The sequence below is a fragment of the Aphelocoma coerulescens genome, chromosome 1, assembly GCF_041296385.1.
Source record: "Aphelocoma coerulescens isolate FSJ_1873_10779 chromosome 1, UR_Acoe_1.0, whole genome shotgun sequence".
In the NCBI taxonomy this organism is placed as follows: domain Eukaryota; kingdom Metazoa; phylum Chordata; class Aves; order Passeriformes; family Corvidae; genus Aphelocoma; species Aphelocoma coerulescens.
Genome location: NC_091013.1, coordinates 95,592,470 through 95,619,714, shown reverse-complemented (window position 1 = coordinate 95,619,714; position 27,245 = coordinate 95,592,470). Strand labels below are relative to the sequence as shown.

The window sequence follows — 27,245 nt, the reverse complement described above, 5'->3', positions numbered from 1 at the left end:
ATTTTGTAAAGTAAAAACTATATTTCCTAGAGTTCAGTAACTGGGTACACTACATGATCTGGAATAGATTTTTCTCAAGTAATTCAATTAATTACTTCATGTAACAATTAGCAATGTTAGAAGCTTGTGAAATTCAGCAGTTGGAGAACTGGTCACTTGTGCAAACAGGCAGTTTGACATATGTAGATAACCTAATTATTTTCAGTGAGAACTGTAACTTGTATAAAATTTGCTAGTTGTTAAATATTTTAAAATTAATCTCAACTTAAACATACCCAGACAGTTATCCATGCAGTAGACTGTAGCCTGTTTTTCCTAATCGAGCAAAACTACAATGAGAATTTTGCTCAATTAAGAACTGAATAATTTGGCTGACTTTTACTCAGTTCTTGGCAGTAGGAAAAAACTGGTCTTTCCAACAGTAAGTGCCAGTGCAAAATATTTTGGCAAGGAACAAATGTCAGTTTAGATCTATGAAATTACCATTTTCAGGCAGTAAAATTAGAATCACTCTGGTTTATATTAACTTAAAAATACCCAAATCCTGGCCAGCCATTGTGCAGCTAAGCAAACAGGTATCCACTACTGGCACAGATTCTGTTCTCAGTCATAGAAGCATTTTGACTGTAGTGGAGGTAATTCCTATTTACAGAAAATCCAGTATCACTGAGTCCTAACTTTGGCATGTGCTTAAATTTATTGATATTGGTATTCTGCTGTAGAAATTACCAGAGTAGTTAAATGTATCTGGTTTGAAGTGGACAACAGTGATTGTTACTGAGTCCGTTTTACTGCAACTTATCTTACTAGTTACAACATTTAATGGGATGTCTCAGATGAACAGCTTCACTAGCCTAGCCCCTCTGAGCTAAAAGGAAATTTTCCAAAGATGGAAGAGTTGGAGGATAAGTGGGAGTGTTGCTTTCCTTTAATTATTTTCTTTTAAGGAAATGTTTTTCTTATCATTCTTTTCATCTATTCAAAACTATCCCAAAGTCTTCCTGGAAATTGGGCTGAAAATGTCATGAGAACAGACATTATTTCACATATCTGATTTTTTTTTTTCAACTGGCGACAAAGATCCCATTTAATTAAATGAAAGCAGACTTTGGATGTCCCTGTTGATGTACAGACCTACAGGCAGTAGGAGAATGAGGAAAGAACCTGTAATGTAAACCTATCACATTAAAAATACATACTTATGTTCAGACTTGACTATTGTTTTACAAGGAACTCCCAAGAAAACATGCATGTGGATCCCATTTCCTGAAGAAGTTTTCTTTAAACACTCATGAAATCAATGTATCATACTTCAAAGATTTCTTAGTTTAGCTGGAAGTAGGGCTGTAAATGTTCCTACTCATAGCCTTCACCATGGGTTAGCTGATGCCATAGCAAACCCACTCCATACCTGTGCAAAAGGCTACTCCTTGTTGGCCTGCTTGGGAGCTCTGGAGGCCAAGTGTCAGTGCTGCAATCAGGTCTATAAATCTGCTAGATTATTTGTGTGCTGAAGTTTCTCTTGCCATTGTGATGAAGAAATAATTGAGCTGCAGAATTCTACCAGTTACATATGAAGCTCATTGAATTTTGTTCTCTAACAAAAGCATTATTTTGTAAATAGGGAGGAAAAAAAGTTTAAATGTAAATGGATACATATGGTTTTGGTACTTAAACCCGTTTAATTACATCATTATTTTGCCAAATAACATGACATGGACAAGTTAGATGTTAGCCTTTTTTATAATTTAACCAAAGTGATCATGCATATTGTGTGCTGGCCTTGATCAACTGCCCTTGATCTTTGTCCAACCACAGAAAATAAGTGAAAAAAAAAGCATGGGAGGTTCCAGGACTTCCAAATGTATTAAACTCATTACTAAGACGCTTTAAACTTACTCACAGTTCAGCCTTGTTCATTCTTGGTGATGAAGCCTTGCCGACTAAAAGTAATAATCCTAAATTGAATTGTCTTGCAAAGAAATGCAGTGGTGCCATTGCAATTATAATATAGATGCTTGTCAAGAAAAACCCAATTTGAAGGTTACCACATTTTAAAATGCATTTCTATGACCTTGTTTTGCTGCGTGCTGCCAAGGGATGCACATTATAAATGAGTTGAGGTGTCAGTGTTCAGAAAAGCCAATGCTTTTTACTGAGATAAAACACAGCCTCCCACAGTTATCTCTGAATGTGGGGCTAGTGCTCTGATTCAGAATGGTGACACAGGCACATGCTGAATGTTTACAATTCTCGTCAGATATTCTTTCTTCCTACAGTGCTGGAGGGGAGTGGGTTAGAAAATAATAATTGTGAAATACTGTTCCCATCTCCTATGAGAACATGCTGCCCCAAGAAAACTAAGGAAAGACGGGCTTACACTTTTTCCAAATGAATTTACTGTAAGTGTGGCAGTAAGTGGCCGTAAGCTCTTTTATGCACTGCATTGTTTCCCACAGTTTCCAGTCCCTGCAGTTGACTGTTTACAGGTGTCTCTGAACCTCTGACTTCAAATAAAGCCACACAGAGACCACAAGTCAGTCTTGATGAGCAGACACATTTCTTCACGTTCTCTTCAGGACAGTGAGATGCAAAGGAGTAGTTTCCTGAAAAGACATTTGTCAAGAAGATGACAGGTCTTACTGTAAGGAAGCTTTGTAACAACTCTACGCTTTGTGAGAGAGGAGTAAAGTTTAGGCCCTGATGTTCATCTCTGAGTAGTGTAGTTTAAAAGAATCCTCCACTGCATCAATGGCATTGTCCATGTGTAAAATTGGGATAACATGGCTGAACAGAACAAGTGCTTCATGTTTGTAGCTAATTAATCTCCTGAGAAACAGGAGGGGAGCCTTCCTTACTGCCAGCTTTTCAATATGGCATACACTGAGACTGCTAAAGTCTTGGGGAAAAGGAGGTGAAGAGGGTAAAGCAGCACTGACCAAAAATCACAATGGCCTGGCGCAGATCAGTACATTAAAAAGGAGAAAAGAGTGTAATATGGTCTGGAATAATTTTTTGCTTTAATCATGTAAGTCCTTGTCATGTTGTAAACAGCCCAGTTTGCTGAAGGAAGACAAGACAAATCAGGGCATGATTTGGGTGGAATGCATGGGGAGGCCATGTCTTTGGCATGCACTGGCCTCCTGCCCCTGGCTGTTTCCAGTGCTCCGGCTGGGTGGGGAAGGGATGCTGCCATTGTTTGTGTCTTCACCTATTCGGTTTCTTGTTCCTCCACCTCCACCCTCTCCCAGGGTGGCAAAGCAAGCCAGCCTGGGGCTGCTGCCCCAGAGGATTAGCCCTTTGCTCTAGGGGGCTGGGGGAAGGTCTCCTACCACCACCAGTGGCCCCACCTTCAAGCTCAGCAGCTGTGACCTGCTTTTGGAGATGACCTATAAGGACTAGGTAGTGCTAATGAGTGAAGAAAGAGCTGCAATGGGTGATGGAAATGAGCCTCTGAAAGCAGTGGGAAGGCTGGTACTTGCATGGTTCTGTAAAGAAAATGGTATTATTCCTAAGTAAAGGGTACTGTTTCTACAGCTATAATCCAAGACATTTTCCTCTTTGGCACCAAAGCTGCACACTGGGATTCTTCTCGGCTGAATGCAAACACTGCATAGGGCAGTTCAGGGATGGTCAGCTCTTATGAGCAGTTGCAGCTTTGTAAGCTTTGGAGTTTTATTGGATTCCCTACTGGAGTCTTTATTTGGTTTGGCATTTAAAACCCATCTTGTATAATTTTTCTAATTCCAGATACAGTCACCATCACTAATTTGTGGCAGCAGCAAAGGAGAATTAGATGGTTTTGTATACTTATTTTTAACGACGATAATAAATGGATTGCTAGCAAGTATATTTATAAAATCAAGCACACTAAATGCGAAATGGTGTAGCATCTGAAGATCAAATGTTTCTTATCTGTGTATATGTATTTAAATACTGACAGGTGTTATAGCCAGTTCAAACGTCTGTTGGAGCAATTTTTGATCAGGATGGAAATTGCATTGAGTTTTCACAGGCGGTTCTTGGGAGCGGACACGTCTCGGTACTGAAGCTGCCCTGTAGGTGGCGTGAGCCATCCGCTCAGCACAGACACAGGTCTAACACTCCTCTTGCACTTAAAAGAAGAAAAGCAAAATAATAAAAACCTGCTCACATAAGTGTCCTTTATACAGGTGCTATGGCCCGTGTCGGCTGGTGCACGGCTGTGTTACACTGCCTTCAGTGTTGTGATAAATGAAAGATATTTTTTCTGGTAAAGGTAAAATCGTATTTTAAGACACAGTGTTTTCCTGTGCCTTTGAATGAGGAGAGTCTTCCTTTCTTGCAGGTATTTCGATCACCTACAGAGAGCTCATTACTAGCAGTGTATTCCCTTTGTTGGCCAGGGCAAATGTGATATAAACTGAGCATTAACAAATACCTTTCCTTTTAGTCTTTTCTGGCTCCCTGTCTTTTAAACTGTGTTTAACTTTTCAAACTCTCACTCATTTGTCAAAAAGCTTTGTTTTCTAGCTATCATGGAACTGTATCATGTTGGAGTGTGCTTTGCTCTGAGCACAGCAAAATCTGCAGATTCTTCTGCTCGTGAGTAGACAATGGTAAGCATCAGCCCTTTGATCTTAACCATTCTATATTTCGGGAAGAAAGGGAACAAAGTTTGAGTGTGTCTGCAGTTCCTATGCATTATAACTCCTGTGTAGGGGTCATATGCATTCCTGGCTGAGTTTAATCACAATGTGAAATGGTGCTTGTATTCCACATCTGGCCACGGTAGGAGGAGGTAACATCTACATTCAGGCATCTTTTCTGCTCCACTCAGCACTACTGAATCTCAGAGAAATCGTCCATATCTAGGTAAAAAGTGTGGGGGGAGTGGAAATTAAAAGGAGAGGGAAGTCAAAGGAGGATTGTCTGGCAAGACCTTAAATCTTCAGCTCTTCACAACCACTGTTACCTGTGCAGGTAACTGTACTTCTCAGCCAGGTACAAAGGACAGCAGGTTTTAGGTACAGTAAAGAAACTAGTATCTCAAGGTACAAAAATATGTGTCTCAAGAAGGATATGAAGGAATACACTGCACAGCAACTGGAATGGGTATTCTGCCTGAGCCTAAAGGACAAGGTGTGCAAAGTGTGCAAGCATCTGAGATTGGAAATAGATCCCTCATGACATTGTCAGGTATGCCTGTGGATGAAGAGGCATGTTCAGCACCTGTAGACACAACATGGGCTTGAGTGTTTGGCACTCACGGTGTGCACAACAAACTCCTCATGTATGATCATGCTGAGATATGCCAGAGGTTGTGAAGTTAGGAACACAAAGAAAAAGCTTACTTGGAAGATTAAAAGAGTACACTTTGCAAAAAATTCAGCCAACACCTGGCTCTGTTATAAAAAATAGGACCTACTGTCCTATTTTTACTATTTAATCCCATTCACACTCCTAAGATAGCTCTGAATATTCTGAGTCCAGGAGAGATGCACTCAAAGACAAGAATAATACAGAAGACTTTTTTTTTCACTTACACAGTACAGGCCTGAATACTGCAAGTAGTGATTTCCTAAAAACAAGAGGTTGCAGTCACATCTGAGGCTCATAGGTAATATAACTCTTCTTTAGATTTCTGAGGTTACATACCTCCAGGAAAACAATTTCCACTTTGTATATATTTTATTGAGTTTGGGAAATAAAAATGCCACTGTCAGTGTTTCACAGGCCAGAGCTAAACCTTTCGTAAAGGAAATGTTAGTAATATCCAGAGGAGGGAATGAACTCAATGCAGGCAAAAATTGTAATAAAAATAATAATAAAAAGTCAGACTCCTCCAAGTCTCATTCGGTTCAACTGCAGATTGTAGGAGATTTCTCATGAAAGTATTTGATACATTTTAATGTAACTGTACACTGGTTGGGAAAAAACAAACATAACCTGCTGAGAGTTAACATATTATATAACTCTTCCTCATCATGCTAATTTTTTAGCAAAAAAACTGCAGGCCACTGGGTTTAACAGAGCTGGGCAAGCCTTTCAGCTTATAAAATCACATCTAAAGTTGGGTCTGAGTAAGTGTTAAAGCTTTGTTAGGATGGCGTGTCCTCAAATAATTGTAGAATGCCAAAGACAGAGCTTCCCGTGTTCCTTCAGGCTGAGCAGGGATGCCAAGTATACAGAATTGGAAGCTGTCTATCAGGGGTTTTTTATTTGCTTGATATTGTGCAGACAGCAGAGACAAAATACCAAAAATGCTTGAAATCCTTATGACCTTTCACTGCAAACTGTGAACTTTGTGCGCTAAACTCAAACTGCTATTTACACTGTCAGCACAGGCTCCATGCTGATGCCTTTTCTTTGCCTTTTCAGTTTGTCATTTATCAAGGGACAGCTTCACAAACACTGCACAGGAGGGGGGACCTGAGCACATACCAGACCTTTTGCACGTTCAAAATACTTTGTCTCCATTCTATGGATTGCTTAAAAATAGCTGTAATGCAAGCAAAGTGGCATGAAATATGCTGTTTGCACTCAAAGGAAATGTTCTATAGAAAGTCTTAGCTTTGCCATCAGTTGGCACAGCTCACATTCCCAAGTTGTGTCCTGAATCCTTGCTGCTGCACAGCTGACTTCATTTACACCATCTTGCATTTACACAGGAACACACAAGTGACTACCAACAAATGGTCCAAAAATATGTTCAGTAAAGAACTGCATCGCCTTCTGCAATGAAGTATCCCTGATTTCAGCCTTGTGCTACAGCATTCATCCACTCTTGTAAATGATGAGCTAGACTGTTGCAGAGAACAAGTGCAGGGGAGATTTCAGATGTATAAAGTAGAAATTTTGAGAGTCAGTAGAGGGAATAGAGAAGTGAGGGTGACTGAACGCTGGCATTGGTTGCCAGGGAGGTTGTGGAGTCTCATCCTTGAAAATAGTTCAAAAGCTTTCTGGACATGGTCCTGGGCAACCAGTCTAGACGTCCCTGCTTGAGCTGGGGGGTTGGACAAGGTAACTTCCAGAGGTGCTTTTAAACCTCAACCATTTTGTGACTGTGAAATTGTTCCTATGGAAGACTACTGTGAACTGTAATATTTGTTGCTATTTGCGTAACTTTGCCAGTTAAAACAGGACAGTCTTAATCAGTTACTTAAATAAACCCGACAGCTACATAAAACTCCTTTGAAACTAAATATAAGGTTGAATTATATAACAAATGTTTTAGCTGAACTCTTGGTATTAGATGGGCAATTATTCTGACTGTATTTCAAATTTCATTTCACACTGTGGTAGCATTCCTTGAACTTTACAAGGCAAAGGCATTAATAGAGTTGTGTCTGAACACTTTAGGTCTAGAAAACTGTCTTAAATTGAGACATTTCCTGAGAGACTTCTGCATAGAAAATACATTGGTGTTTCCAAAAGAAACTGGATCCACATGTCATCATTTCATTGATACATTATGTTAATGAGGCTTTTGAAAGAAGACTTTTCACTTAAAGCTACTTTTCCCTGAATGTGAAAGCTATGGAAAATGTGTGGAAAACATTTGCAAAATGATGATGGCAGCTCTATGCTCTATATGTTACTTTTAATGAGCTACCTGTTAATAAACCATATGCTTTAACATATAAACAGGAGGATTTATGCATAATGCAAAACCCATAAGAAAGCTTATTCTTTGGTGTAACTGTTTCTCAAATCAGAGAGGCACATTGTTCCAGTCTTCCACAAACTTCCTGTTACCAGTATAGAAATCTGCTGCCTACTGGCTTCAAGTTGTTTTCATGTGAGTTGGTATGGGGAGTAAGGGACTCGGAAGCAGAGAATTTAAAGAGCAGCAGGTTCCTCGGCTCTCTGCTTTGCACAGCCTGGGATCATAAACTTGTCATCCTGGTTACTAACAGCAAACAGGAGGTATCTATACAATATCCCCAATTCTAATGATTTGTGGAGGCAAGTTCATCTTGTTCTTTCTATGTGTTCTTCTGTAGTGGAGCTTTTTGTGTCAATTACTGCTGCTAAAGCCCTAAACAAGCCCCCCTTCTTCAAAACAGAGACAAAAGCAACCATTGGGTTTATTCACAATAATGCTTGGATTAGTTAAAGGAACCACATTCACCAACAGGAAAAGAAAAGTCAATTTCTAAGCTATTGAATAACACTGCTATGTTTGGAAAAGATTTTTCTTTTGTAATTCTCCTTTAATTTCCTCCCATCCAAAGCTGCTGAGAGGAGTCTGAAGCTAGGTTTTCATGAGTGAGTAAAGGAGGCCAGCAACTGACTCCTATTTAAAATAAATGGTCCTGGAAATGTTAGGTAACATTTCCATAAATACTTGAGTAATTTGAGGTTTAGGTTCCTCTAAAAGTCATCCAGTATTTCCAGCTCCCCAAGTCAGACAGGGAAAAGGCAGACCAGTAAACCAATCCATACTAACAGATAAGCAGGGATTGAATGAAGGCACATAAAGCACAAGAAAATGAGGAGGAAACTGAGGACACAGGAGATGCCTATGTTCAAGAAGTTTATACACTGAGAGGCATAAAAGGCAGTTCAACAGGAAAAAGGGTAGACAGAAAAAATATCAGACTCTATAAACTGAAACATTACTTTCAGTTGCTTAGGTTTGCTTTGGATTTTGAGATACGACCTCAGTAAATCCACATAAAATTGTATAACTTTATCACCTGACTCACTGCCTCTGAATTCAGCTTTTTTTTTTTCATTCTGCTTCCTGATCAGATTAGAAGGTGTCTGAAGTTAAACCGTGCATTCTGGTAACCTTTCTGAATAGTTTTGTTTTCTTCATTTCAGTTGTTGTTTTCCAATTTAAAAATATTATTAAAATACCACTTTTGGGTGGGTAGTGACTACAGTGACACTGTGTAGAAAACCAAAGCAATTTGAAGCAAGCTAGACATTCTAAGTACATTTTTAAAATACCTTATTGCTTAAATAAAATAAATCCCTTAGTCTAGCAATTACTTTCAGATGTTTGATTGTTTATTTTTAAAAAACTGTCATGTCAACCATTTAGAACTGACAAGAACTATTTTGATATCTTCACAAGTTTCCTCTAACGTCTGTTCCCCTCCTTATGTTGGGAACTACATACTCATCTTCACTGTCTCTTGTATTTATCTTAATTTTGCTCTATTTTATTTTATTATTGGAGGAAAAACTTAGCAGAGCTGTTTGTGGCAAGATTTAGTTACAGGAAACCCAACAGCTAAGCCCCAGTTTCAGCTGAGACAATTAGACTGTTGATTTTGGTAGCAGCTCGGGACTTCTATTTGACCCAAATGCCTTTCAAGTCTATCTGCCAGTTGATGCTCAAGTCCGAAAATTTTCTGTATTCTTGCTACAGATAGAGGGCTTTGTTTCCTTTTCATTTGATGAGGTATATTTCTATCCAAATCTGAATGTTTTGCTGAAATTCTTCTACATTCACTGGAACAGATTAAAAGAAAAAAAAGGAAGTAACAATATTTTCCAGAACTTTCAACCTCTTTTTAAGTTTGCTTTCCCCTTAATTCTCTGTTCCTTGATATCTGTGAATTGTTGAGGACAGTGTTTTTCTCAAAGCAACTTTGCCACTCATGAAAATTAGTGGGTGCTAATTTGTAATGCTTAGCTTAACTGTAGTTTTTTTCTGTATAGAAGCTATATTTAACAGCTTATATATTACTGTTTCACCTGTTGTAGTAAAGGATTCTAAAATACTAAAAAAACCCATGTAATAATTTTTTAACAGTGATCTATATTATTATCTAACACCAGAAGATATTTATCGAAGGGTTTGAAGAAATTACTAATGTAAAGAGGAGAGTTGTTATACAGTCTTTTCATCAACTGCTACAGCAACTTCACAGCTGAATTATCAAAGTCCACAGCCATTCTTGGATGGATGTTTTGTTAAGTGGATGGGCTCTAAAACTTTATGGATGCTCTGGGAGAACGTAAGTACTAGCTGGGAAGCGTTTTATTCTCTCTCAGTAGTTTGTGGGCTGGAGCCTTGAGCATTGTTTTTTTCTCTTCTTGTTTCTTTTTTTTTCTTGTTAGACTTTTCTAGCACCCGATGTAGGGTAGGTCACAGCAGCTGATGCTGGGCGAAACAGTTACCAGGGACAGCTCCGGCTGTGGAGTGGCCAGAGATCTTAAAATCCTGTCACTGCACCAGTCCACCCCACTGGATTCATAGTTCAGTGCTCCCCAGTGGGTATCCACCCCCGTGAACTCCAGTGGGTTGCCAGAGTGGGGTCACTGCCAGGGCTGGTGCTCTAGAGCCACACTGTGGAGTCACGTTTGTGTGACTGCTGGTTTTTCATCTCAGACAAATTGTGCATGACTTCTCCGCAAGCGAGAAATGCTATTAAATGTGGCACTCTTCCTCCTTAGAAGATGCCCAGAAAGTCTGAAGGATTTACATGATTAATTCTTACCATGTGGATTCTTTTAATTAGCTTTCTAGAAACCAAAACAGAGTGTAGGACACTACTGCAATGCAGCTTGTTAAGCAATAATGCATTTTTTCTTCCAAAAGTCACACTTGATAACAAACAATACTCATAGGCATAAGATGACTGTGGACAGTATGAGCTAATGTCTCGTTGTCAGAAACTTTTCCATTAAGGCTCAGAATGATGTTTAACATATTCTTCCCATTATTGAGCTAAACTAAACATTGTATATGGATTTCTCAATGAATGTTACTGCTGTTTAATTTAGCATGTGCATACATATGGAAGTGGACACGTGTACACATGCATTTTGGGGATCAAAAGCACATCAATACCGTGGTTCACTCTATTCCCAGGATAAAATGGTTTTTGACATATCTTTTTTAATGAAACCTGCCCTGACTCTTTTCCAACCACACAAATAGATTTAAACCAAGCTTCTTTATATAAACACAAAATGCCAAAGTTATATATCAAACAGTGGAGAATGACTGAAAGGGTAGATTGTTTTATCTAAAAGATAAAAAAGTGCTGCTGAAGATGATTACCAAAATTTATGCGCCACATAATTTTCCACTCAAAATGCAAAGGCTTTGTTGTATAGCAAACACTTGAACAACTTATCAAATCCTGTGCAGGTGATGGCTTTAAGGCAACTTCAGTTTTAAGCCTTTGTGCTTTGTTTTTGGTATTACATAGAACTCAGGATTGCAAAGCTGAATATACTTACATTAAGATTTCAGGACAGGGCAGAAGAAGGATAGGTTGGTTGCTTTTCACTCTAAGAGACCAAGATTTCCTGATAGTGTTAGTCCTGGTGTTACTTTGTTGATTTTAAGTTGGTCCCTAGGGGGAAAAGAAAGCTTATAAGAAATGTATGAGCACACTATCCTTCCCCCCCAACCCCCCCCCCCCCCCAAATATTAAGACAGATTAGTCAAAATTTCCAAACTTTTCAAACATAGTGGCTTAACATAGTCTTTTAATTCCATATTCCAGCTTCTTATTCAAGGTCTACTGTTCAGAAGTATGAAAACCTGGCAACTCATTCACTTTGAGTAGCCTTTTTAGTTATTCAGTGCTTGTGAAAACTGATGTAGCAGTTTGAATATGGACCAAAAATCCTAGTGTTTGGTGTTTTTGTTGGCAATCCTGTAATAATTATGCTGTAAATCAAAATATGGGTTTGGATTTCAAAAGTGCCTTGAGCCTTGTTCCCACCCTTCTACAGAGACACTGCATAACTTTTTTCAGATTACAAGGTATAAAATTATCAGTCTGAAATACAGATGAAAAACTTTTACCTAATCTCATATTTCTCCATGTGTGTCGTGCCCATGAAAATGTACATACAAACCCTTTCATGCAACGCATAAATAAAATCATTAGTTCCCAAGAGGCATTGTGCTTGGAACTACCAAAGTCCTGAGCATTACTGCACTCATAATGTGAGGACACTAACAAGGGGAGCCAGCCACAGACAATGCTTGTGTCCTGCATAAAGTAAAATCTGCTTTTCTCTTTTATAGTCTGATCATTCTCACACAGCTGCTACCACGTCCTATGTGCTTCGCCTGACACAAATCCCACTGACATGTCTGGGTAGAGTCTCTGTGATTTGGTGGGTTCAGCTGCCACCGAGATGTTTAGGGTTCAGTTGTGGATGGAGAATTCTGGGTGAGTGCGCTCCAGCTGGACTGAGCACGTGCTCGGGTGCTGCACTGGATCAGAGCTGGGGAGGGTCCCGTACCTCTCTGCACAGGCCCTGCCCTCAGCTGCTCACCATATGCTGCACTTGCTGCTCAGCATCCGTCCTACATGGAGCCATGGGCTCCTGAAACCCAGCTCATCGATAAGCAGGGTGATTGCTCATCAATAGCTGATTTGCTTTGTGGTTGAAAATTGACCTATTTGGCCTAAGATCTTCCTTGCCTGTGTTTTTGCTCTCCAGAGCCCCTGGTTTCCTAGCAGTCAGAGTAACTCCAACGAGCCAAACAATCCGAAAGGTATCTCTCCATTTGCTTCTAGCACTTTACCAGCTAGGGCAAAATGCAAACTCAAGAGCAGTGGCTCCCGACCTCTGCAAGGCTGCACTGCAGCAGTGCCCTGTACCCCAGCACCCAGTGGTCCCAGGCAGCTCTGCCCTGGGTGGCCCGGCCACCACAAGACCATGCAAACCTCAGGGGCAGGAGGCATTTGAAAAGGGAGGAGTACTGATTTCACAAGGGAAACCTGCTTGACTGTTTTACCTCAGATTTATTCAAGTCCATTTGAAATGTGCCCACTACCCTATTTCATCTGAATGCCACACCAGGGCTGTTGTAAGGTCTCTCAAATCTGACAAAAGAATTAGTTGTTTTTCTCAAAACAATGAATTTTAACAAAAGAAGCTTGAATTTTCTAGAGAGAGGAATGTTTTCTGCCAGAAAGGAGATGTCCAAACATCACCCCAGTACCTCTGGGGTACATTGTTGCCATCCAGCCCCTGAGTTTCTGATTGCTGGCTGGAATCCGTTTCTCCCTAAGGTGACTCCAGCTGCCCACCTAGTCCCAGCACAGGCTCTGAGAGCTGCTGCGTCATGGCAGCCAGGTATGCATGGCTTCCTCTCAAAGCCCAAACCCCTTTCAGAAAGAAACTGGCTCCTTTCCAGGCCCTTTGTCTTAGACTATGGACTAGATTAATGATGACAGAGCTTTCTGGCCTCTGATGTAAAATTTATTTTAAAAATCTCTTTAATGATAGCAGGCTAAGTTTTCTGGCAATACCAAATTTGGTCTCCAATCCACACTTGCTTTGATAGATAATCTGGTGATTTTCTCCTGGCTCCATCCATCTCTTGCAAGCAGATCTCTGATGAGTTTGTGGTGCAGTTTAGGAGATATGTGATCACCTGGGGAACCAATAAGAGTACTGTGTGTACAATACTAGTACTGTGGATTATTTGCAATTGATTTCATCCAATTCATTGGAGCTGTACAAAGAAATGTGTATTTGGCACCTTTCTGAGAGGACACTAAAGCATGAAGAGCAGCAACAGCTAATGCATTATCCACAACTTCATTGCCATTTGCTTCCTGGTTTTCTGAAGAGTAGGTTTTCATTGTTTATCCTGCCAAACAGGCCTTCTCTTTCAAAGAATGAGGCAGTAATTCAGAACACATCTACACCCTATCAGAACTTTTAGAGATGTCTCTGTGCTCCGCAGTTCAGTTTGGGATACAAACTTCTCTGCACCTTGCAGGTATTTAGGTTTGGGGATTTGGCTCAGCTTCTTGTGTGAGTGAGGGAAGTCGCCAAGTCAGAAGTAGCTTTGTATACTTAGAAAAATGGAGATCTGCCAGACTGAAGGGGATGGCAGCTACTTTGCCTGTGACTGAGGAGAGAGGGATTAGGCATTTCAGCCAAACAGCTCATTCCTGCCTCCTGTTTGTACCATCCATGCTGCTGTTACTGCCTTTGCGAGATTAGGGAGAGGGTAAAGGAGTGCCAGTGTGTACCAGAGGGCCCCAGTTTAGCAGCAGCAGTCACATCTGTCCTTTGATCTGCAGCAGGATTTCTCTGCCTTTCTGCCCTGGTCCTGGCCTAGTTCCTGTCCATCCAAACCAGGACTGACCCATCCTTAACAATCAAGAACAGAAAAATGTGTAGATGGTGATGTTGGAAACAGTGGAATTAAAGGGAAGGTCTCTGGGTGTCCTCCCTCTGAGGAGGAGAGAAAGGAAGGAAAAGAAGAGGTCACAAGGAAGAGAAACAACTTCATGAGCAGAAAAAGTGCCCTGTCCCCTTTAAACCTCTCCACACAGAGGCCACTCAATCCCCACCTTTCACTCCCATGTCTTTCCCCATCCCACACCACCACTGCTACCCCTGCTTGCCTTGTCTGCTCCAAGGATGCCCTCCACTGAGAATTTGGTTTTGCTACACAGTCTAACAAATAAAAAGACAAATTCCAGCTCTAGTAGATCATTCAATGGGCTCCACTGATTTTTCTTAGGGGAACTCCTGGCCACTTTGAGATGCTTTATTTCACATTAATTCATTATTATTATTATTATTATTATTATTATTATTATTATTATTATTATTATTATTATACAGCTCTTCATGTCCTGAGACCAACCACTGAAAATTTAATGATGGTGTAACAATTTTTTTTTAACCTGAAAAAATAATCTCTGGGAATATTTCCTACTGATACAATCCCTGTCTTCAGTCACATGTTATTTAGTTACATGCAGATCGTGATATATATATTAGGACTATTTGGAGAAGTCCCAAGTACAAGCCATGAGGCATTGAGCAACTTGAAGCAACAAAAGTCTTTTTTTGCTATGGAGAAAATAACTCCCTAGAAGGCTTCTTGGAGAAGGAAGGGAGGGAGGGAGGGAGGAAATATGAGAGAGGGGAGAATGAAAGAAACCATTCCTAAGAGAACATTTAAGCATTGAATTTCCTGATTGATAAGAGCTTCCTTCCATTGCAAAACTGTATCTGAAAGGAGAGGAGAGAACTTATTTTATGTGTACTGAAGCTTCAAATATAGTGAGGTGGCTTGCACTCTTCTCTCCCTTCCACTCTGCTGCCTGCAGGTATCAGCTGGGTGTAGAAAACATTCTGTGTTTGCAATTCAGGTGCAGAAAGACAAAAGCAGAAAGGCAGAAGATCACAAAATCACTGTATTCTCTCTCTTAGCAGAGAAACATCATGATCCCTAGTTAATTTAAGTAGTCACAGAAATATAACTTCTATTTTAAGCAGGTAACTTAAGTCCTGCTGATTCAATATTCAGCCCAAATACAAATGACTTTCATGGAATGAAGCTTGCACTGAACTGGATCCACTTAGTAAAATATTTCAGTCTGTTATTTGAGGGAGAAAAGAAGAATCTGGTCAACTGTTGGAAATGCCTCTGTAGCAAAATCACTTCTGTACTGATTGATTGTTCTGTTTTCTAGGGAATTTTTTAGGATTTTTTGTGAGAAAGTACTACTGCGGGATAGAAGGTTGATCTGGAGAAAAGTCACAGGAATGTATAAACATAATTGCATTTTTTGAAAGTAGCATGCTACATAGGATTTCCTAAACTGTACCAGAAAACATTAACATCCTGGAACTGACATTGGCAATTTTGAATTCCACCTTTCCAAGTATAATTAGTGCCCTTGTAAATGTTTTGTTATCAAAATTGGGGCTTGCTTTGGATAAGACAGTCCATAAACTCTATTTTTTTTCCCTTTTATTATTTCCTTTTCCAGTGTTCCAGAGATGACAGCTGTAATATTTAATATTTAGAAATAGCAAATTGAAATAGCATGTTTTAAAGTATTTATTATTATATATATGTTGCTTTCAATTATAATTCACTTTGCTCCTGACATTGTTCTCTTTTTTGCTTAAAGTACCTGTGATTCATATCTTCCATTATAAAAAATGCACAAATACTTTTACATAACTACAGATTTTGTCTAATCACACACCAAAATAGAAGGTAGAGGATATGAAAATTACTTATGACAGATGAGTCACACTAATATTTTGTTCTAAGCCATGAGAAAAATGAGATGGAAGGGGTGGGAATCAGAACAGATCAAAACCCTTAGTGCCTTATGATCCAAAACCACAACTAGCTATTGAGGTGCAAAATGTTCTTTTTTAAATAAAGTGTGAGAAAGACACAGAGTTTTGTACTGCAAATGCTGGCAGCACATAATGTTGCAATTATTCTCAATATAATGCTTGAATCATAACCAAAACTTTAAGCAACACCGAGGTAAAAGCATTTTTATGCTCCTTCAGAGACATACACACACACACACAAAAAAAAAAAAAAAAAAAAAAAAGAAGAAGAAGAAAAATTGAGTTTGTTACAGTTGCTTCAGAAATGGTGTGCCAAGTTTTTACTGGTGACTGAGAGTAATAACAGAAGGGATGTCATGACATCCTCTTGCCTAGTTTGGTTTTTCCATTGTAGTAAATTCACAATCATTCAGATAGTACTCCTGCTAGCTTTATGGGATTTCTGTGCTGCTTAAAAAATCTTGTGTTTTCTGTCTGTCCTGGGGTGACTGTATGATACTGTATTCTCTATTGTCTGCCCTATGCCAGACCTGAACTCTGTGCCTTTCTGTACCTTTAACAGAGAGGGGGGAGAGCCAGCGGAATTCCTTCGGCACTGTGTTCAAAACACAGATAGGCTCAATGGCTTCTCCTGCCCAGTGGCTCTGCTTCTGCAGCAGGGAAGAGAGTTACATTCCTTTTGCTTTTTATCTAGTTTCTTGTTTGTTAGCTAAAGTACAGAGCCCTGGGACTTTGGCTTCTTCTTTTCTTCTGCAACTGTTCAGAACACCAGATTCACTGGGAGGCCTTTCCACCGAGGCCCAGAGGGGCCCACGCCAAGCTCCAGCTCTGGAGAGGAAAAAGCCACACCCACAAGGGACTCTAAAATCTGCCCAGGTTCTCTCCACAGCGAGAGGTTTTATTCTTTAGCATTATTCTTTTGTTTTGTTTTGTTTTGTTTTCCGTGCCTGTGTGCACTTGTTAAATAAATAAACAGGGTTTTTTTTCCTTTTTCACTTTCCTCTGAGGAATTTCTTCCCAAACCTGGTGGGGGAGGGGTGGCTGTACCCTGCCTTCTGTCAGAGGACGTTCATTTCGGACATTCCTCAGAATTTGTCTCAAACCAGGACAAATAATTATTGGCGCCCAACGTGGATACTGTGTTTGAAAGGAATTATTCTGACTGCCTTTTACTGATAATTTACTATTTCAGTACGTGTGGCTAACTTAGTCTGGATACAAAGCATAATCTTGCTTCCTATTTAGAGGGCAGTAATTAGGATCAGTTGCACTGGGTACACTCTCAGTAGGCTACCACTCATTATTGGACTTAAGAAGAAACATTACTCACTCCATCTGATGTGATCAGGTAATATTATCTATAATCTGGCTCACTGTTAGGTGAACAAGGTATTCTGTTTCCTAGGGGTATTCTCTTCTTTCGTTCCCTCTCCTTGACCCGGTATCCAATGAAGAGCTCAAGTCAGCAAGACAGTAAACATCCTTCATGAGTGTGTCAGCACCCTCAGGTCTTGGGAAAGGTTGTGCTTTTTTTGGTACCTGATGGAGGCAGGCAGAGTCCTTGAGGGAGGTCTATGCACTATGAGAGTTTCCAACTTCCCTGGCTGCACCACGGGGGCTTCAGTATGAATCTGGCAGACACTTTGGCCTGCCAGGCCCCACTCCAACAAACAGTGGGGAAGGATCTAGGCATCCACGTGGAGACCTGTATTTTGCCATTTATGATAACTTCAGCGTAGTTGTATGTGTGCTGTAAACTCCAACAGTTACTCTTTAGGATTGAAGTTGAGCTGTGTTTCTCATCATGAGAGTGAATTAGGTAGATAAGTATTGGCTCTGCTTAACACCGCTTGTTTGCTCTTCTAGTTATTAGCAGGGGCCCTGTTCCTACCCACTCCCCACCAAAATCTGTCTTTTCCTTGTATGATAACAAAAGTAGCTGTTCAGTTACCATGCTGGGCTGCGCTGGGCTGCTTTTACGCCACTTTTTCATGCTGCGTAGGAGACATGGAAAGTGAACTTTGTGGACTAATGGTGAAAATTTAAGAACCAAATGGGTGATCTTGACCAGATAATTCCTGTGGACTTTATTCAGAGAAATACATGTCTGACTAATTAGGAACCAGCACAATGCTTTCAGTATCTAGCTGTAAAGGTGTTCCCTTAAGCCAATAAAAGAATGTTCTCCTTTTTCTCCATTTTTAATTTGCCTCATCATGCCTGAGGAATTTTTCTACCTTCTTAGTTTATGCAATACTTTGGACTTGTTCTATAGGTACAAACCACATTTTCTATAATCCATCAAGCATCAGTAACTTGATTCCTCATGATTAGGCTATCAGAGGCTAATGGGGTGTGATTACAACTTGTTTGCAAATAGGTATAGTTGTTGTACTTTGTTTAGTCCATGAAAATTCAGTAATTTAGTTTTGCTTGCCAGGCAAAGTGTGAGATCCGTGCCTTGTGGCAGACATAAGCATATGGGGTAATGGTACTCAATTTTTTTAGTGATACTGGAACTATCACAAGATGTGTTTCTTGTTAATAGTGGCTTATAATTGTGATAAGCTTCTCAGGCGTTTCAGCCAAAGCAATTCCTGCAAAACCACCTCCCCAGAAAAAGTTTGTTGGAGCACGCTGGACTGCAATTAAGGACTAGGCCTGTGAGGGCCAAGAAGATTATAAGGAGGTATTATTGGTCCAGACAGAAATTTTGCCAGGTCTTCAGGACAGAGTTATGTATCACTGCATATTTCTCTCTGGTATGTTTCTACACCGTGAACTTGGACAGAAATTCAAATTTGTGATGAAATCCAAACTCTGTTAGGACTACTGAACTTCTGTCTTGAATTTTTTCCTGATTCTAACTAACATGTAGAAGGATTTTCTAGTGCAGCCAAGACTAGCTGTTTCTGGGAGAGGTACTTGTAAAAGGAAACAGTAGGTATAAAGGACATGGTGTAATTCAGTCAGGTTATTTATGTGTGCCTCTTAAAAAAAAAAAAGGAAAGAAAGGAAGAAAAAAAACCCAAACAAATGTAAACTTTCCAGTTCCTTACTGCTGCCAATGTGAACAAATCAATTCTTTATCCATCCTGGAATTTTTATCAGCTTAGTCTCATAAGGAAAAATGAAGTGAAGTGCACATTTTTTTATATAATCTAATAAAAAGAACACCTAGTTTGCTAATATATCATGCAATGACAAATGTGCTCTGTTTACCACAGGTATAGGTGGTATTCCTTACCCTGACTGGCACCAGGAACTTCTTGCTGCTTTGTTGATTTGTTTGGCTAAACTCCATGACCCACACCACATCCTTTTATGTAATTTCTCTCTAAAAGTTAAGGAGAGCCATAAGGACTGTGCTAACTTTTGTAGTGTATATTTGAAGGAATTATTCTAAACCCCATAAATGTAATCCACGTGAATTATATCAGGGCAGAGAATCTGCATACTGTGCATGGGCAGAAACAAGCAAACAAACAGAAGAAAATTCTTTCTTTCATTGCTGATTCCCAGATAACTGAATATAGAACACTCTACACCTTTGACTTTTTGCAAATTGAAAAAGCTTAAAGGAGATGAAATTGCCAAACACTTTCTACATTGGCATTATAGAATCTCACATCATAAAGAAAAGGCAAAACTTTTCTGTTCAAGTCTCCAGAGCACTAAACTGATGAAGTAATTAAACAGGTATCTCATTTATTTTTGAGAGCAAGTGTTAGACGTTGAGTTGCGTACTTGATTAGATACTTCACTGAATAGGGGCTTATGCTGAAGAGGTGGAAATGCCCCCATACTTAGCAGAGAGCAAAATACCAATGGCAGGAAAGTATGGGTGGTTTTCTTTTTCACCATACTTTTCCTCTTAAATAAAATCAAAGCAATTAAACTTAACTCAAACAGACATGTTTTATACCCAGATTGGGAGGAGGAAATGAATAGAAACATGGTCTACTATTATTTATCAAAAAGGAGAAATGTCATATTTGAACGTTTCATCTCAGAGGAAAATGCTTTCAGGTTTACAGAGGAAAAAGTACAGAAAATATGTTCAAAATTCTCCCCTTGGAAGTAAAATGCCTACGTGGACTGTAAAGTATGACCTCCTCTTCATTCCCCTTAGGGATTCATGCTGTTTGTTGTCTGTTCCTTTTAAGGCAAGATTTTAGGAGTTTCCCATTACAGGCAAAAAGGAGAATTCCTCTCCATGCTAATATAGTACCCAATAAGCTCATGCCAGTGGCTTATTTGGTCATCTTTACAGTACTACCTAAATATTCACATATTTATCTTCACAGTACCTTGTGAGATAGGGAAGAGATACTACTCCCATTTTGTAGCTGGAATGAGGCTAAGTCCTCTCCCCAAGGCTGGTCAGGAGGTCTGTAAGAGATGCATAGGAAGGAGGTATTCCCTGTCTCAGGGCTTTAGTGGGTCAGCCTTCCTTTCTATAGGAATATGGAGCCTTATCCAGAACCAGCAGCACAAGCACTGCTTGTGTGTTTGAAGGAATTATGACACATCCCACCTCTTGAACTGCCTTGCACTTGGGATAGGTCCTGTGAACTCAGCCAGATCCTGCATGATCCCCTGCCCCTTGACTCCCTGCCCCCAAAAAGCAGAGCCTCTACTTTTCCAAGCACTGAATTATTTTTCCCTTATGAGTGTACTTTGCTAATTAAAACTTACAGTACATACTGTGTTTCTATCATGCCTGGAATTTCTGCTCTGAAGTTTCATCACTAGATGCATTTACATAGGTGGTATTTACACATGGGACTGTATTAGACTCTCAGCTGTACTGCTATGCAGATTAAGATCTTTGAAGAGACAGCAGCTGTAAGGTGAGTTGTGACAAGGCAGCAGTGGTGCTCAGATGTCAGGCATGAGTCATGCAATAAACATGGCAAATGCCATTGAATATATATAATTATTGGGCTGATAAGAATGACAACATTAATTAAACATAGAAGTATTTGGGTTGGAAGGGACCCTAAAGAACCTCTAGTTCCACCCCCCCCCGCCATGGGACATTAAAAAATTTTCTCAAGTTTATACAGTACAAAATAGCACAAGCACTGCAAAATAAAGTAAGTACTTTGACTTAGCTGAAGTCCTACAGACAGCAACAGAAAGAACATTTGGATGGAAGTGTAACTAAGCGGAGATTCTGTAAATATTTCAGCTATAAAAAGCCACAGAAGTCCAGGCTTTGATGAATCCCTGAGAATAAAAAGATTTACTAATGCTAATTCTAAAGATAGATACCTCTTCTGAGTTAACAGAAAGATTTTGGTGATACAATGTTTCTAATCACAGTTCTAACACTTCTGAATTTATGAAGATGTGTAGAAAGTATAGACCTTGAATAAAGATGGATTGTAAGATGCTGACAGCATTCTGGCCAACAGAATGGGAACAGTCTTTTAAAGCATGAATCAGATGTGTATCACTTTAGATTAATTAAGAACAAATTCAAAATGATATTAGTTCATTTATTTAATTTTACTTTTTCATAAATGTAGAATTGAGTCTCATATCTGTCTTTTCAAGAGATGGCAAGTAGGATTTTGATGGAGCGGGATGGAGTGGCTAAATCTAAACTGTTCCCATATTGTAGCCCTCTGAATGTGGCATATAACTTCTCTGTTCTAGAGTTCAAACTGCAATTAATACTAAAATCAAATTTGCATGCATATGGGAGAACCCTCCAGGAGTTAAGCCCTCTTTCTTTTATCCTTGGTATTTTAACCTGAACTAATTTCAAGTCATATGCTACAACAGTTATAAAACCATTTTATAGATAACTTCCACCCTTCTTCTGGATAACAGAGTGACATGACAGTCAAAGTGATCTATAAACTTGTAACTTCCAACATGGATATAACCTTACCCAAAGATAATTTCTGTGTTACATGTGGTAAAAAATAAATCTGTCATCTGTTTCCGTGACTCAAAGTGTGGAGAATTTAACAGACTTAAATACCTTCACTGCTGTCCAAGTCATAGAGACATGGGGATCACAGAATCTTAGAATGGTTTGGGTTGGAAGGGGACCTTGAAGATCATCTGGTTCCAACGCTCCTGCTGTGGGCAAGGACGCCTTCAACTAGACCAAGGTGCTCAGAGCCCCATCCAACCTGGCCTTGAATTTCCTTGGGACTTAAATATTTCCTAGGGACTTACATATTATTACTGATTTCATGTGGGATGACCTCAGATTCCATCTTCAGAAGTGGTAATCTAAACCTATATGGAAGCACAGAGGTAAATGGAATCTTCAGCTTTTGGAAACTGGAAAAATACCAGCCATTTCTTCCCTCAAAAACTGACAAATGCAAACAAAACCATGAAATTACTTATGCTCCCCAGCAGCTGGTTAATGCCTTTAGTTTCTTAGGCAATAATAGTACAAGGCTGACTGGGATAAGTTTTAGGTCTGGCAAACATTAAAAAGATACTTCAGATCTTAGCAGGATAGCTGGCAGGTTTAGTAGACACCATATTTGGTTATGAACACAGTAAAACAAAGGATACAGTTATTTTAATTTAAAACTGGACTTGAACAGGATGAGGTCTGATGAAGATGGGTCAAATTTGTATCTGACTGATAGATATAGCTGTGTTAGAGATCAAAACTAGCAACAGAATTGCACAGCTATTCACATCCTATTTTTATATCACTATTTTCAGGTGAATTTTTATTGGGGAAAGAAGTGTAAAAATACCTGATGATATGGGATGACACTGACAAAGGATGGGGAAAATCAGATATGCTCCAATTCCCCAAAATCACAAGAGAAAGTGAGCATTTCATTCTCCTAAAATGAGCTCTTCTTCAAAGAAAGATAGAAAGATATCCCTGTGGGTTACTTTTCCCCCAAAGATGAAATCTCCATTAATTAGAGGTAGGATTCTTGCAGAGGCCACCAGTTCACTGAACATAAGTATCTCCAGCAGAGGATATGAAATGTGGTTTCTAAGAAGCCATGTATCACCTACATGGTAGATCCTGTTCTGAGACTGACAAAAGACAGGGTTAAATTGGACAGAATATGTAGAGATATGCTGTCAACTTATCTTCAGCTGACTTTGCTTGAGAGCACATGAGAAACAGCCTTGTTAGATGCAGGGTCCACCTCCCTCAGAATCCCTCCCTCATACCAGCCAGCAGGCAGGTCATGTAACAGCTCTGTGCTAATGTCTTCCCATCTACAGAATGATTATATTAACATTTACCCACCTCATAGTGGAAGCTGGAAGAGATTAATTAACATGTGTAGTTATTTAAAGCTCTTGGACTGAAAGCTGCGCTAGAGATCCAAGATATTTGCTAATATTATTATTATTATTTCTGTACCCAGATGATTTGCTCACGTGTTTGCCACATGCCAGCACAGAAACCTACTGGATGCAACGCAGTGTTGGACTGTTGGTCAAGTGAGGTCAATGGTACGAACAACAGTTCTAACTGGCAGGGTGCTTTGGAAGATCCAACCATCCTAAGGCTTTATTGCCACTCTTTGGCCATAGAGAATACAAATCAACTTCAGTTTATGATTCTATTAGCTCCAAATTCACTAAGGAATGATCTGGGAATTCATTCCAGCAGTATGCAATCTCATTTGAGCAGATGTCACAACCTCCACCTCGGACTGAAAGCTCAGTGTGAGCCAGCAGAAAATACAGTTTTAATATGCTGGATAATAAGGCAAATGCTGTTATTTGGAACTTCTAGCAAAGACACCTGCTGACAGCTGGCATTAAAAGGGCAATGACACCTGCTAGAGACATTGCAAAGGGGAAAGAGGCAAAATCTGATCCTTGCTGAAGTCAAGGAAAGTTTTGCCATTGACTTGAAACATGCCAGAATTTTTCTTACAATTGTTAATGATTTATATGTGTATCTACAAGCTTATGGGTAGTTCATGAAATATTTATACACAGGCAGATCTCCATAGTGTCAAATAATGGGGACACTGAGATACCAAAGGAATATTATTAGTGTAATAAATATCTAGTAGAGAAAAAAAGATAGTATCACACCTTACATTAAAAACTGATTGATTCTAGAGTTTGTTACCATCCCAAATGAAAGTCATAAACCAGACCATTCAGTGGTGTTGGGGAAAAGCACCTTTCAATGCTTAGTTTGTTTGTAATTTCTAGTAGCAAAAGGTCATCCAAGAATATGGGGAAAGGAAAGAACTCCTGTGCATTCACTTTGTGCAGCAAATACATTGACTGACTCCTCTGTACATTTATGCAAATCCATGGGCTTCTATGGAGATCACAAATAATTTAGGCAAAGCAAGCTCTGAGGAGAACCAGCTCTGGTTTTTGATCATGTATTTTACCAAGTGTCTCTTTATTCCTCCGTATTTCAGTATTGTCAGTCTCCCATAAGTGTCTAAATTTTTTTCTTGAAACTATATTAAAAAAAATTGCAGCTTTTAATAACCTGCCAATAAAACCTCTGCAGCTGAGTCTGCAAAAACACTTGTTTATTCTCTAAAGGGAGCAAGTTTGCATACAGGTTTTTGAGAGTGCTGGGAGAATGTTTCTCTTGAAGTAATTTTTTCCAATAAAATCCCAGAGTGCTTGTTCAAGAGGTTGGTCTGACAGACCTTTCACAAGGTGAAAAAATTCAGACTGTTTGTGTCTTTCCAGTGTATATATCACTAGCTAAACACACAGATGTGTGTTTTTATGTGAGGTTTTTATGCAAATCCTGGACAAGAGCCTGACACCTTGTTTCAAAGCAGGCACAGTCAGCCATCAACCTACAGCAACAGGCAATCCATCTGCTGTAAAGTACCATGGGCCAGGGAAGAAAACCAACGAGAAAGCACCACTGAGCTGTTCCTACTTGCAGAAGACTCTCTGGTTGCTTTGGTGTAGTATAACTTACACAGTAAAAAAATATAATTATCTACACTTGAGAATGCAAGCGTGAAAGGTTCCAGTGGAATAGTCATGCAACTCCTTTCCTGTGAAAAGGTCAGCAGCAAGGATTCCCCCTCCTGGTGCTTCAGGACTCAGTTAAAGCTGTCACTACCTTCTGTGCATGTCTGTGGCCTTTGAGTTGTCTCTGTCTTTCTGGGTGAGATAGAGAGATGCTGGAGAAGCTACAGGGTCTGCTTACTTTTACTAAAATCCTGGATTTGGAGGAACTCACAGTGACCAGGCGATACCATAGCACACACTACTTCCATTTTGGTGAGTAAAGCAGAATGAAGTTCACTTGAAGAATGGAAACTGAGTTGACTCTGGACATTTTTTCCAGAATGGCTATTGCAAAGAGATCCTATCACCACAGCAAAGGCATTAGACTAAATAGTCTGTGTTGCTGTGGTTCTCTGGTAATGCAGTAGCTGCTGTCCTATCACAGCGAATCTGTGGCCGATGAATTCACCAGTCCAGTTTCAGACAAAAAATTGTGGGTAACATACTGGTCCTTAGGAAAACATAATATGGTGGTTTGCAGACAGAAGAACCCTGTGGCTTCTGTTTTCTTCCTCCAATGTAATTGGCAGTGGTAGATTTAAAAGGTGACCGTGTTTTAAAGGGACGTGTAACTATAATCAAGTCTCACTTTGCAACATGCATTACACTCCATGTACAGGTAACACAATTCCACCTGCTCCTATCTGATGCAATCACATCACATGTCATAATGTCTTTCAAGTTTCAATAAGTACTCTGTTTAATTTTTTCCTGCTTTATAGTATTTTCTTCCTAAATCTACCTCTAGATCCTGTAATACTCTTAACATATCTGCAAATCTACTACAGTAGCTACTTTATTTAAATAACAAGACTCCCCCTTTACTGAGGAATTAAGCAACCCTTGTTGGCAGCGGTCTGCTAGAGTGCTTAATTCTGCAAAGGTTGTGCAAAACCCAGGCTAAACTATTGAAAGAATGTTTAAAAAAAATCAGAACTGAAGGTTTGCTCTGTTGCAGAGCAAATAAACTTGCATTAGCTCTTCAAAGCAGACCTTATTGTTCAACGTCTTTGAGGCAGCTGTTGCTTTCTCAGCAGAAATGCCTGTGATTCAGTTTAAACTGGTCCTCTGACTTTTTTCACTGCATCAAATGATATCAGTGGAAAACTGTGCTCTACATGACCAAGAAAGTATTCTACAATATTTTAAGTAAGTCTCTCTTTGCAGCAGAAAACTGAGAGTAACATGAGGAGGTTATCCAGATTTGGCTTACACATGGATGCTGTCGCTTCTCTGAGCCCAAGCAAGTCTTTGATTATTAATTAATGTCAGTGCCTCTCATGAAAGAACTCAGGAGTGATCAGTACAAGTCAATGTGAGCAACAGGCACAAGATCACTCTTCAGGTCTCATGAATTGCTATTGCTCAGCAGCAAATTGATACTGCTGATATGAGCAGCCCAGTCTCATTCCCACTTGGTGGAAAAGCCTGTGAACCAACAGTATAACAACAAACGTATGTGAAAGTGTAAATAGCCCACCGAAAACACCATTAGCAGGTAGACTGTTGGTTTTCAGTCAGGGTTTAAAAACAGCTGGGAGGGGGTATTGCTTCCTTTGGGAGCACAACTGGAGAACATGAAGTGATGTCTCTGCTTTCAATAAAATGAAGTGCCTAACACTGCCAGTTTTGTAGTAATGCTGGTTAGACCTGAAGACAACTTACAGCCACAAGACTATCTAGGGTTAAGTATGAGTAAGTTTTGTTACTACTAACTTCGAGTTAGGAAAACAAAGGAAAATGGAAAGAATCGCTTGCCTGAAGGTTCCCCGCAAGTCACTGGCAGTGCCAGGCCTTAGGTCTCATGACTTGTTGCTGAGCTCTGTGTAGAGTCACGTATCTCTTTGCACAGATGTTAGCAGCCAAGTTTCATTCCCGTTGGTGGAAAAAGTCCAATTCATGTCAATGTCAACTTGGCTTAGGTCACAACTAGACACTGAGTAACAAATTGTCTTTTTTTGGGTATCTGTACTAAAAAGCAGGCTCAGACTTTCTGTTTGCAATGTAATTAAACAACTACGTGTACATATCAGATTCGTATACATGCAAACAGGTCTCAGCTTTTTCATTTTCCAAGAATTTGAGTAAATTCCTTATCTGTTGACATGCTGATCAGTCTTTCATTACCAACATTTATATAAAGAGAATACATACAGGTAATCTGTGTCACTAAGTGTATGTATTCTACTAAGACATAT

At 39.6% G+C, this 27,245-nt stretch overlaps 1 protein-coding gene across 2 annotated transcripts in view; it reads right to left on the bottom strand.

The window, feature by feature from the left end:
* Positions 1-27,245, bottom strand: part of COL8A1 (collagen type VIII alpha 1 chain) — an 88,694-nt gene that overhangs the window by 22,021 nt on the left and 39,428 nt on the right. The window contains exon 3 of one of the 2 annotated variants that reach the window (XM_069019407.1): positions 11,185-11,317. The gene's annotated coding sequence lies outside the window, so the exon portion shown is untranslated. The remainder of the gene's footprint in view (positions 1-11,184; positions 11,318-27,245) is intronic. The other variant, XM_069019398.1, reaches the window with a different exon arrangement.